General features: G+C 41.3%; 1 protein-coding gene across 1 annotated transcript in view; it reads right to left on the reverse strand.

Annotated features, from left to right (window-relative positions):
• The window catches only part of SEZ6L2 (seizure related 6 homolog like 2), a 201,945-nt gene that overhangs the window by 115,876 nt on the left and 73,303 nt on the right, over window positions 1–12,766 (reverse strand). The gene's annotated exons all lie outside the window — the stretch shown is intronic.

Here is a 12,766-nt window from a genome sequence, read left to right on the forward strand (position 1 = left end):
CACACTGCTGATGATATCACACAATTAGCCATATTGCTACTGATGACATCACAGAACAAGTAACTGGGATGATGGACTCAAATAACACATTGCTGAACCGTCAAACTGACATCTGATGATGTCACAAAAGGCAAAACACAATTTCTCAGTACTGAAATCACAGAAACTTCTGCCTGCCTAATGACTTCCTTTAGGGAAGTCTTGGAGATTGGAATAGAATATTTTACTATTCCAGTTCCAGTCTGTGCACCAGTAGGGAAGGTTCCCTAAGCAAGTAATTATAATGACCGGCGCTGTGATGGAACGCATGGTAATGACACGTTCGTTGTAGTGCCTGCGTTGTAATGGCACTGCGTTGTTCTGACGCTGTTTCCCCCTTCCAACTTAGTGTATCCGAACAGAGATCAATTGTGGTTGGCCTCAAATTTTGACTCAGTCCCAGTCAAGCTTGAACAGATGTCCAGAGTTAACGCTATATGTTTTTAAGCACTACAAAGTGTTTATTCCTTAAAAATCCATATCTCCGGTTTCCTATATTGTTTATTTTTCATTTTGTTGTCATTTCATCAATAATTCCTATGTATAAAAATTGGTTGTGGATTTTTATTGTGCATTGTGTCTTACTTATTTAATGCATTGGTGTTTTAAAATGTTCACACACCTGTCTCCTAAATTAAGCCTGCCTCATCGTTACCAGTTACCAAAGGTTGTGCAAGAGAATAATTTACTGAGACCTTGTGTCGCACTTATATTGCAATGGATGGCCTTATTACTAGTGGTAGATTTACCCATACTAATAATCCATCTTTCAACAATTCTCAATCTCATTTACATGTCTCATAAAGTAGGATTTCACCATGGCCGGAGTAGAGAACATGGGCTCATACTTAAATTCAGGCTTACCCTCAGTCTACCACAAAGGACTCCACTAACTTGTTCATATTGCAGTCACACACAAACTAGTTCATTTTGAAAATACAGAAAATTAAACATAATATAGCTTTTTGGTGGATACCAAAATGTGCCCACCAATCATTGGGTCAAGACTGCATAATAAAATATACAATTGACAGACTATGGTGCTGTTGTTTAAATAATGAACAGAACACTTACACTGTTAAATCCATTAAACAACTAATGACCAATTGGGTTATCTCAAGGGCACTAAGTATTCCATGTTAGAGGAATGGCCAGCAAATGGTTTGATCCACTATGGTGAGTTTAAATCCCTCGATAGTAACATGCTTGCACTACCTCTTTTCTAGAATGCAAAATAGCAAAGTGTTTCTGATTTGCTTGCTCATCAATTAAGGGGTCACAAAGGGTATTTTCAGGAAACTATGGAAACTATGTGATATTCTGTAGATTGATGAGGCATTTCTAGTAACCATGGGTTTAAATAGCCTCTGTAACTGATTTCACTATCAGCAGTGTGAGGATGCTTTCAAATTAAGCCTGTGTAAACAATGATAACATTTGTTTAATTAAGCTATGGTAATCAGGCCACATTTTTGTCAAACAGAATGTTGTGTTATCATGCCTGAAAATGAATGAGAGGGCAATCCTTTCATTCAAAAGTCAATCAAGTGATTACAAAGAGACTGATTCAGGGAGAAAAAGTCTGCTTTGGGATATTTTCAGCTCTGGTGATGCGTGTGCCTATTTAAAATCCTTTCTTCACACCAGTCACATTGAATATAAGGGGCTTACTCACGGAAAATGGGTAATCAGGTTTATACTATAGCACATTACGTTCAATAATGCAATTTGTCAGCAATGACAAAGGACTATCATGTGCACCACGTTTACTCCTATTTGTGCCAACCTTTTCGTGAGTCGGTAAGAGAGGGAGCAATGCTGATCCAGTGCTGCACCTGATAACAAGCAATATATTGTAAACTGGCTAATTCAATGAAGATATGATTGTAATCTGGACTGGACCATTAGACAATAACCTAATAGCATACATTATTTGAACTGCAACACCTACAACAATGATCCCTCTATTAATTACTGACAAACACAGCTAATATTTCTAAATGCTGAGCTCACTGTTTAGCAACAAACAATACAAAGGTGTAATAATCATAGCCCCACTTCCACAAGTGCTGTCCTACACATTTCGAGTGCGCAGCCTTGTAAAATATTGCATAATGTATTTCGATTGAGAAAATGCACTCCAATTTAGATGCAATTTTTTTCTTGATATTGATTTTTCTCTGTCACCAAGAACAGTCTAGAAATTAGTGTCTAAAATGTAGTTATTTGAGCACTGTAGTGTACACATTTAATTCTTGGTTGTAGGTCTCCAGTTAAGGAGCCAGATTCATGTTTGTTTCATAGCGCTAAGTACAACAACTATCTGTTCATGAAAACATCAGGTGAACTAAAACTGACAGCTGGAATTAGTACATAAGGGGCAATATGTTCACTGTTTATCCTTATGAATGTGATTAATTAGAGACACGTTCCATGGAGGTGCAACATAAATGCTTTTAATCAAACAATTAATTTAGATTACTGCAAGAAACATGACGACAGCCTTCATGGCTAGAGATAAGTACATTATCCAAACAGGTAGTAAGAACTCCAATCTGTGAAAATATTAAGGAAAGATTTAACGAAAGATTTAATGGTGAGGTCATTCTCCTTACACTGTTCCCTAACAACAGGTTTCCGGTCACCCGCACCATGACAAATAACATGGGCTGGGGCTTGGTATGCACCTAGCGAAGAACAGAACAGAGGATAGATTTACACCAGCTATTCACAGACATGTAACATATAATGTAGAACCTACTTATCATATTCTATGAAGCTCTGCAATCTCAGCACAAAATTGTGTTGCACAGTGCCCAAGTTAAACTTTAGTAAATCTACCCTTGGGTGCCTTTTGGCACTATTGGAAGGGTTCTTCACTTCCGTAGCGGCTTACTAAGGCACACCAAGGGCCTGATTATGAGTAGGACCTGTTGGATGTGATAAGTATCACATTCTATAAAAATCTGGCACCATGGTGTTCAGATTTTAGGGCATAATAGTACCAAAATCTGCATGTACCCTAAACACCAGGCATTTTCATCTTTTTAAATTCTGGAAGGTTTGACCTTTCAAAATGTAATTAAAGGTGTGATCTTTATTGCACCTGGTAGTTAGAGGGTGAAATAGACTTGTAATGTTGATTTCTGCGTATACAGGTGTTTGTGCAGGGTTTGCAATTTAACTGGCCACTTGTAATCGGGCCCTATGAGGGTGGTCTTGCGGCAGGACATTTGCGGGGCTTAAAAGCCTGCACAACCCTTGCATGTTGTCTTTGTCTCCACTTCTTGTCCCTCACCAGGATTGCTCCACAAGTTCCAGATTCGCCCATTCTCATAATTTAGTGGTTCTAGAAGGTGTAGGCAGAAAAATTATGAAAACCACAGATAAGGGACAAACAGTGGTGCCTTTTAAGGATTAAAACCCTATTAAAAATGACTTTGATAATGATATGAAATGAGACAAGCAGGAGGCGATAGTTAGCTTAAAATATGCCTTTTCCTTTTAGTTTCAGGGTGGTAGCTGTGAATGAGGGGGCTTAATCACAAGCATCAGTTTTTTGGTGTCTGTTTGGTAAATTCCTTATCATGCCACAGTGTAAGAGTTAAATCGTATTGTACATGATGTTCTAAATGTTTCATTGCTGTCCAAGGAGTTGATAACAATGTTTATAATTCTTCAATATATATTCCATGAATACCATGTGTCAAAGTAATTTTATGTAACGAAGTTAGTCATCTGCAGGCAATGTCCATTAAGCCAGTTTGGTGGGAATTTTGGTATATTAGGGGACCACACAATTTGCTACTATACAAATCAGTAAAAGGAAATAGAATGAAATAATACTCTGACATATTCCTAACATGCCACAAAGCCAGAACTATTTTTTCTGTATTAACAGCATCTATGAGATAGAGAACTGAATGTTTGATGATTCAGTCTATGTTTCAGAATGCAGAGCAGCTGTTCATGCATTAAAATGCAAGCACTTTATAAGAGGATGATGGACAGACAAAGGCATGCAGTGAAAGAGACACACACTCCCCTGGGAGGAGCCAAATATCACTCTACATATATGTTAAAGATAATAATAGGTCATAGAGATGAATCCAGCAGCAGAGATTAAGGCTCTTGCGAGACTCGACTAAACTACCCCCTCCAGACGCAATAAACTACAGCATGCAATACTGAGGACAGGTGAGAGAGCAAAGACCGACAAAGTGGAGTGTTCCCTTCTGGCCTTGAAATGGAAGAACTATGAGGGGGGTTACAAGGTTAGCTCCCTTCTGGCCCATAAAGTATGTCATCAGCAGGTTAAGACTCATATCGCTAAAATCCGGATGGGTGATATGACCTGGGCAACTACAGAAAAAGCCAAACAGCAGACCTTTTACGAGTGCTACCAAGCATTGTACACACCAGATATAAAACCTCAGGAGATGAGAGATGGTTATTTGCGGGACTGCGATTGGAACCCAATTGATCCCAGTCAGGCTGAGCTCCTTGATGCCCCTATTACAGCCGCGGACCTCCACCGGGCCCTCCATGAGGTGCTGACAGGGAAGATCGAAGGCCCAGGTGGCCAGTTATCTTTACAGGATATTCCTACCTAATCTACAGGGTCAGCTATTGACCTTGTACATCTCCTTTACGAATATGTCTCTTTACAACGAGTGGTGTTACCACGCTGTAGGTAACAACGCGGTTGTTACAACGACTGCGTTGTTACCACGCATGGCTTTACATCGCAAGGCGCTTCTACGACTTGCATTAGATGGGGCGCTGGACTTAGGAACAGTATAAATTACTATTCCTACTCCAGTTAGAGCAACAGCAGGGAATGTGTTGGATTTAAAATCCAACACATTCCCTGGTGTTACACGCCATCTAGCGCAAGTCGGTGAAACGACTTGCGATGTAATGCAATGCGTGGTAACAACGTGGACGATGTAACGTCCGCGTTGCAACCTACCCATGTGGAATTACCCACGTTGAAACCACTGTTTCCCCTCCTTTACCCAGGACACAGGCCTCACACTCACCATGGCTGCTGCTAAGATCTTCCTCATTCCCAAACCAGGAAACGACCACACGCTATATTTCTACTATTTCCCCCATATCTCTCTTGAACACTGACCCAAAGACCTTTATGAATATCTTGGCCAACAGACTCAACTCATACCTACCCAGCCTCATGGATCCTGATCAGGTTGGTTTTATCAGTGACAGGCTGGAAACGGATAATATACAGAGGGTTGTCCATATGGTCGAGAAATCCCACCGGCCTTACATCCCGACTTGTCTTCTCTTGCTAGACAGGGAGAAGGCTTTTTACAGAGTAAGTTGAGCCTTTCTCCATGGCAGTCCTGTGTAAGATAGGCCTAGGACAGGAGATGATCACCAAGATCAAGGTGTTATATGCAGATCCAAGTGCCACCATTTCCATCAATTAACACACTATGAGCTCCATTCACATCTCTTGTGGCACCCATCAGGGGTGCCCACTGTCAATTCTACTTTCCACCCTAGCAGTTGAGCCACTTTCCATCTCTTTTTGGTAGTGTTTACATAGCTACCACCACTGACAGTTCTTGAAATCGTGGACAAACTTGCCCTTAAGAGAGGCCTCACCATCTTCCCGTCTCCCAACACACCAATTGCCCGCAATCCAGACTTCACCCCTGACCTTGACTCTCACACATTCCCAACTGGGTGGCCAGGGAGTGTAAAACCCTAAGCCACATCTTCATAGGCACTAGTAAGCCCTTTGACCAATGCAAATCCTACTTCAAAGTCCTTGAATTGGTGCAACTGCAATATAGCCAGCTGCATCACTGGCCACTCCGCTCCACCCCCCAACAGTCAGGGAGCCACATGGCCTGCACCTCTTTCAAAAAATTGGTCAGGGCATATGATGGCTTCAAGGGACCAGTATCCCGAACCTACCATGCGCTTTAACATTCCATGCCTCACCGAATACGCTAATACCAAACATTTTGGCAAACAAGTACCTCTGAGGGCATCTCCCAAGAACAGTGTGTAACTCCTTGGTAGGACATTCTCAAGACATATAGAAGCATACCCTAGCGAGAGATAGCCTGTAAGCTCATGGTTTAGTTGTACTACACCCCAACATTCCTCCACACCATCCCTACAGCTCCTGCCCTCTGCTGGCATTGCAATAGGGAGCCTGGGGATTTCTGTCACATCTAAAGGTCCAACACCCTTATCACTTAGTACTGGAAGGAGATCCAGGGACACATCAAGGGCACAGTGGAATTTCCACTCCCTGCCTCACACACCATGGTTATACTGGGCATCCGACCCCTTGATTTGGAGGCGATGACACATACTGACTGGAGACTCATTAACAAAAATGAAAAGGTATGGCCCCTCCCTTTGCACTGTGATTCATTCACCTCTGGCAGGGCATGGCAATTGAACAATTAACCCACAAATTGACCCACACTGATGCTCAATTAACACGTATTTGGCGATGGTTGCTTAACTATTTTTCTCAACCCGATCATCCATGCTTTATGCTGACGAAACTTACAGTGCTGCAGTTTTTTGACTAATCATCTAGCCAGCTATCTGGACAATGAAGGCAATGCTCATTCCTCATCAGACAACCCTGCTCCTCTGACCCCAACCCCCGGCATTGTTGGGACTCCCTCATATACCACCCTGTAACATCGCATATGACCTGGGGTCACTTGGCATGCATCTTGACCTTAGAGATTTTGACATTTTTGTTTCCTTCTTTCTGAGTTTGTTTTATATTGCTAGCATGGGGCTCTTCCGAGCAGTGTGCCTTCCACCATTATCGCCCCACAATACGAGGTGACATCTTTACATTCTAGATCATGGTAATGCCTATGAGTTATGTCCTTTGGATGGATGTCATTTTCATCATGTGCCTTGTATGGTTTTCTTTTCTTTTGTTGGAAATCCTTTAATAAATAGATTACAATAAAAAAAAGATAACAATAGGTCCTACAAAGAGCTACACTTTTAATCTAGACTTAAAAATAGGTGCCCTAAAAATTATTCACACACTGATCAGGCAAGCAATGGGGAAACAACCATTAGAACGCAGACATTACAACGCAATATCATTTACATCACATGCCATTACAATGCAGCCATTACAACACATGTCACTACAAAGCATACCATTACAACACATTACATGGTAAGCAATGGGATATAGCAATTTTTACCCCTACACTATCAAACACTTACCCTACTGTTGCACTTACTGGAGTGGGAATAGTAATGTTTACCCCTACACTATCCAACAACAACCCTACTGTTGCACTCACTGGAGTGGGAATAGTAATTTTTACCCCTACACTACCCGACACTTACACTACTGTTGCCCTAAAAGTATTATGCGTTGTAATGGTATGCATTGTAATGGAATGCGTTGTAAGTGTAGTTTCTAAAAATGAGTTGTGATGGCATGCGTTGTAAAATCATGCGTTGTAATGGATGTTACGATGTAAAAACTGTGTTGTAAATGTTTGTGTTGTAACAAATAGGATTTACAGGGCGCCAAAGCAAGCGTCTTCGTAGCTGGGCTGCAAGGTCGTGTGTGTGCTCACACTGCCATATATATGGCAGTTACGAGCTGGAGAGCTGCATTAAAAAGCTCCCGGAGGTAGAAAACAAAGGGAAGTATATAAACGTAGCACGTGAGTCCTTTAGGTGTGGAAAAAAAAGCCAGAAATGAATTATGAAAAACTGGACTAGAGTATTTCTTGCACGTAAAGAAACAACAATAGAGACAGAAGAAATGCTGCCCTACCCAAGGCTATGTTTGCAGTACTAGGACAGCGCCTTGACGCCCTCTGGCATTTGTTCGCACTTTATAAGTTGTTGAATCAAATCAATCAAATTAATCAATTTATGTCTATAGTACTTGCACATACATGAAATAATGTCATATAGTGTTTACAATAAATGGAGGCTGGCATCCCTCAAGATGGGATGGACCGGCAGAAAGTAAGAACTGAATGCCAGCCAGGTATGAATTAGTCTGAGATATACCTAGGTACTAAAGTAGCGCTGTACCAAAAATGAAGCAAGGGACTAGAATAACAGTGTACCATGTCTCATCAATATACATGCGGTTACAGGGAATGTATGACCTTACAACGCATACATTTACAACGCTTTCCTTTACAACGCATTTTTTACATCGCAACATTCTTGACAACGCATTGTTTTACATTGCATGCCATTACATCGCATTTTTTAGAAACTACCTTTACAACGCATTCCATTACATCGCATTATATCATTACAACGCAAACCATTACAAAGCATACCATTACATCGCATTTAAGATAAGTGTTGGATAGTGTAGGGGTAATAATTACTATTCTAACTCCAGTGAGTGCAACAGTAGGGTAAGTGTTGGATAGTGTAGGGGTAAAAATTACTATTCTAACTCCAGTGAGTGCAACAGTAGGGTAAGTGTTGGATAGTGTAGGGGTAAAAATTACTATTCTAACTCCAGTGAGTGCAACAGTAAGGTAAGTGTTGGATGGTGTAGGGGTAAAAATTACTATTCTAACTCCAGTGAGTGCAACTGTAGGGTAACTGTCGGATAGTGTAAGGGTACTATGCGTTGTAATGGTGTGCATTGTAATGACTTGCAATGAAATGGCTGTGTTGTAGCGACATGCAATGTAATGACATGCGTTGTAGTGACATGCGATGTAATGGCTGCGTTGTAAAGACATGCGATGTAAAGGATGTTCCGTTGTAATTACTGCGTTGTAAAGGTAGTGCGGTGTAATGACTGCGTTGTAAAGGTTGTTTCCCGGTTACATGCCTTTTATAAATGAAGACAGACGAACTACTGTGTTATACAAACTGTGGGAAAGGTTATTGAATAAACACTTTTACAATGATGTAAACAATAATGAAAACAATGCATAGAATGAGATCAGAAGAAAGCCGCTAGCGTCCAGGCTGAAAATGTTGAGACCAAGTGAAATAGAGTTCACTTTGTCAATCCAGTGTAATTGCTTATGGGACAGAGAGTTTCAGATGTCACCTCCACTGGGATATAGCTTCATGTGCTCAATGACTTGCAAGCATATATCATACACTGTGTGCTCCAAAAGTTGAAAGCGTTCCACCAAGGGTGCACCTGCGACTCCACATTTTATCCTGCCGTGGTGCAGTAGGATCCGGCATTTGATTTTCTGCATGGTTGGTCCGATGTATACAGGAGACTGATAATCAAAAAGAACGGACACTAGTATCTGCAAAAACCATTAGTTTTTATCGAAAACCCTCATAGACATCCTGGAGTTCTTATAGCGGTATATCTTTTCATCCGCCCCATCAGGAGTCTTGGCATCGTCATAGGGTCAATGATTGACGTGCAGTATGCCTGCCTCACCCGAGGCTACTTCTGGTGTATGCAGAAGTGTCCAGAAATGAAAAAAAGGTATCTAAAATATAATGACTTAGCCGGAAGGACTTTGTTTTTAATCTAAAAAAATTAACTAGTCACTAATATTAAAAGAAATTGGGATATTGAGGTAGTTGAGTTACTAAACTACCATATCGTTCTCAAAAAAAGTCGACATGTTTCAGCTCATGGAGCCCACAGAGGGTCAGGGGAGCTTTCGTCAGGACACGAACAAAAAAACACATAAACAAAAATATATGTATAGCTCATACACCCTTTGTGTGTATGGTGAAGATAACACAATGGAATTTCCAAGCTGTGAAAGAAACCAATAAAATATTTGTATCAATGGTATGTTCACTGGGTTTGGGCAGACATATATATAAATAATAGCATTATTTTATGCATAAACAAGAGTTGACCAATTTGCGGCATAACCCTCGTGAGGTGAGGACATAGGAGAATATTCATGGGTTTGAAAGGGGGATGGTATATACCTTTAAGCTGTGTATTTTCAGGGTTTCTCAGTGTTTATGACAAAAACTGTACTATCAGGTCTCTTGTAGGTATCAGATGCAATATTTTATTGGTTTCTTTCACAGCTTGGAAATTCCATTGTGTTATCTTCACCATACACACAAAGGGTGTATGAGCTATACATATATTTTTGTTTATGTGTTTTTTTGTTCGTGTCCTGACGAAAGCTCCCCTGACCCTCTGTGGGCTCCATGAGCTGAAACATGTCGACTTTTTTTGAGAACGATATGGTAGTTTAGTAACTCAACTACCTCAATATCCCAATTTCTTTTAATATTAGTGACTAGTCAATTTTTTTAGATTAAAAACAAAGTCCTTCCGGCTAAGTCATTATATTTTAGATACCTTTTTTTCATTTCTGGACACTTCTGCATACACCAGAAGTAGCCTCGGGTGAGGCAGGCATACTGCACGTCAATTGTTGACCCTATGACGATGCCAAGACTCCTGATGGGGCGGATGAAAAGATATACCGCTATAAGAACTCCAGGATGTCTATGAGGGTTTTCGATAAAAACTAATGTTTTTTGCAGATACTAGTGTCCGTTCTTTTTGATTATCAGTCACTTGTTAAGGGGAAACGAATGGACTCTCTATCCTCTTCCCTCCCTTTTGTTTGATATCCGATGTATACAGGGTCACATGGGCACAGGTGGAAGTGGAAGGGCAGTCCTAACAAGGGCGTCCCTGATATTGTTGCCTCTTTTTAATGAGAACATGGGCTCCTCTTTGGTGGTATGGTGATCCTCAACCATGTTTGAATGCTTTCTGACAACTTTTTTTTCCATTGCTTACTGGGCTAAAAGTGATTACGCAAATAACATGCTTGCATCTGACCTCCCTTTGTTGTGGTTCAAGGAGCACTTCTCCGGCGTTATACCAGGCTCCTCTTCTTGCCTGCCTGGCAAGGCGTCTGGGGTATCCTCTCTCAGTCAGTTTAGTGATCAATAGATCTGACTCCTTGAAATAATCAGACTTTTTGGTGCAGTTACGTCAAATGTGTAGAAACTGCCCAAAGGGCAGATTGTCTCCAAGGCTCCTTGGATGACTGCTGGAGCTCCTCTCTGGAGCTCCTCTCTGTAGGTTGTCTGTAAAAGGAAACATATATGAGGCCCTCTACAATCTCCATCCATAGATCTAAGAATGGATAGACGTGTGACTGGAGTCCATAGCTAGTTTAAAGTCACAGGACAGTGTGTTGAGCCCTTCTCTGTCCTTCTCCAAACAAAAAAACTGTCTATATACCTGACCCACTGCCTGATTTTCTCATTTTTCTCGTTTTTCCTATTTCTATGTGTGCATTCTGCAACACACATAGAAAGAGGAAAAAAGCCTCATTGTGATTGTTTTTGTGCAGGAAAGTTTACCTTCATCCCTGCAACACAGGCATCCTTACACCATGGTGCAAAGGTGCCTGCGTTGGTGCACGGCAGCCCATTGTGCACCGGCGCTGGGGAAAAGGACAGGAATGCGCTGTATCTAATAGTTACAGCACATTCCTGCCCTTTTCTTTTGCATCAGGGCAGCGCAGCAGCAAGGCCTGCTGCGCTGCCCTGTGACAAAAAAACATAAATGAGGCCCTAAGGGTTTAAGAAAAAAGTCAATGTATTGACAAAGGGGCTCAAGGACTGACCTGCATCCCAATACTATGAGTCTACCACAAGGGTTTTCTAGCCTCATGTGGATTTTGGGTAAAGCATAAATGACTGGTGGGGCATATTACCAACAACTAGCGATAATTATCGCTATGTTGGTTTAGCGGCAATATTTTTATCGCAATGTTGCAGCGATTTTTATCGCTTAGGAACCTTGCTATTATCAAGGTTTATCTCCTAAGCGATAAAACTCGGCCGAAATGCATGAATAATGCTGAAAAGTCAGCGATATTCATGCATTACCGAGCTAATGCTCTTAGCCATGTTATCCACCTACCATTGGATAACATGGCTAAGAACTGCTCAGGGGCAGGGGTTAGCTTTTGGAGATATTCGCGCTTAGCGCAAATATCTCCAAAAGTTGGTAATAGGAGATAGCGATGTTAGCGACTGTTTCCCGTCGCTAACATCTTGGCACACCCACTTTGCATGTCATTAGTGATAAATATCACTGACATGCAAAGCGGGGCCCAAGATGGTCGCTATCTCCTACTAGCTGTCGCTAACTGGTGTTAGCAACAGCTAGGTAATAGGGAGATCATTTTATCTCCGCTTTCTTGGCTTTTAAAGCCAAAAGAGCAGAGATAAACCCCCTTGATAATATGCCCCACAGAGACATGACAGAGCTTTGGTAAAATAATTGATTCACCTTCTAGTTAGTGGGATTCAGGTTTTCAAATGAAGGTGGAGACACAGGTTATTGAATTCACATCTGAGAATGGCTGGAAGAGGGCTCCAGAGCTGTGAAGCAAGGTATACAAAGGCTTCCTAGTCTTAGAAGTCAAAAGACTAGAACATTCAGGGGCAATGAAGAGGCACAGCTTAAGCTTTCTCTCAGTCACTTATCGCCAGGCCTGAATTCACTGCATGGCTACCTGTACAAATGTAATTATCTTCAAAGTAGTATGCCGCTCTCCTGTGCATAAAGGAAATAGCACCAGTCTACTGCCAGACAAAATCTCCAGGTATGCTCCTACACGAAACATATGATCAAGCATCTGAGATCTTCTCCACATTCCAAAAGCTAACCCTTGGTAAAAGGTAGACTACAAATTCTCAGTACTTTTTCCCACATATCTAGAACTCACTTTCTCCTGACATTAGG

Source organism: Lissotriton vulgaris, chromosome 7, assembly GCF_964263255.1.
Source record: "Lissotriton vulgaris chromosome 7, aLisVul1.2, whole genome shotgun sequence".
NCBI lineage: Eukaryota > Metazoa > Chordata > Amphibia > Caudata > Salamandridae > Lissotriton > Lissotriton vulgaris.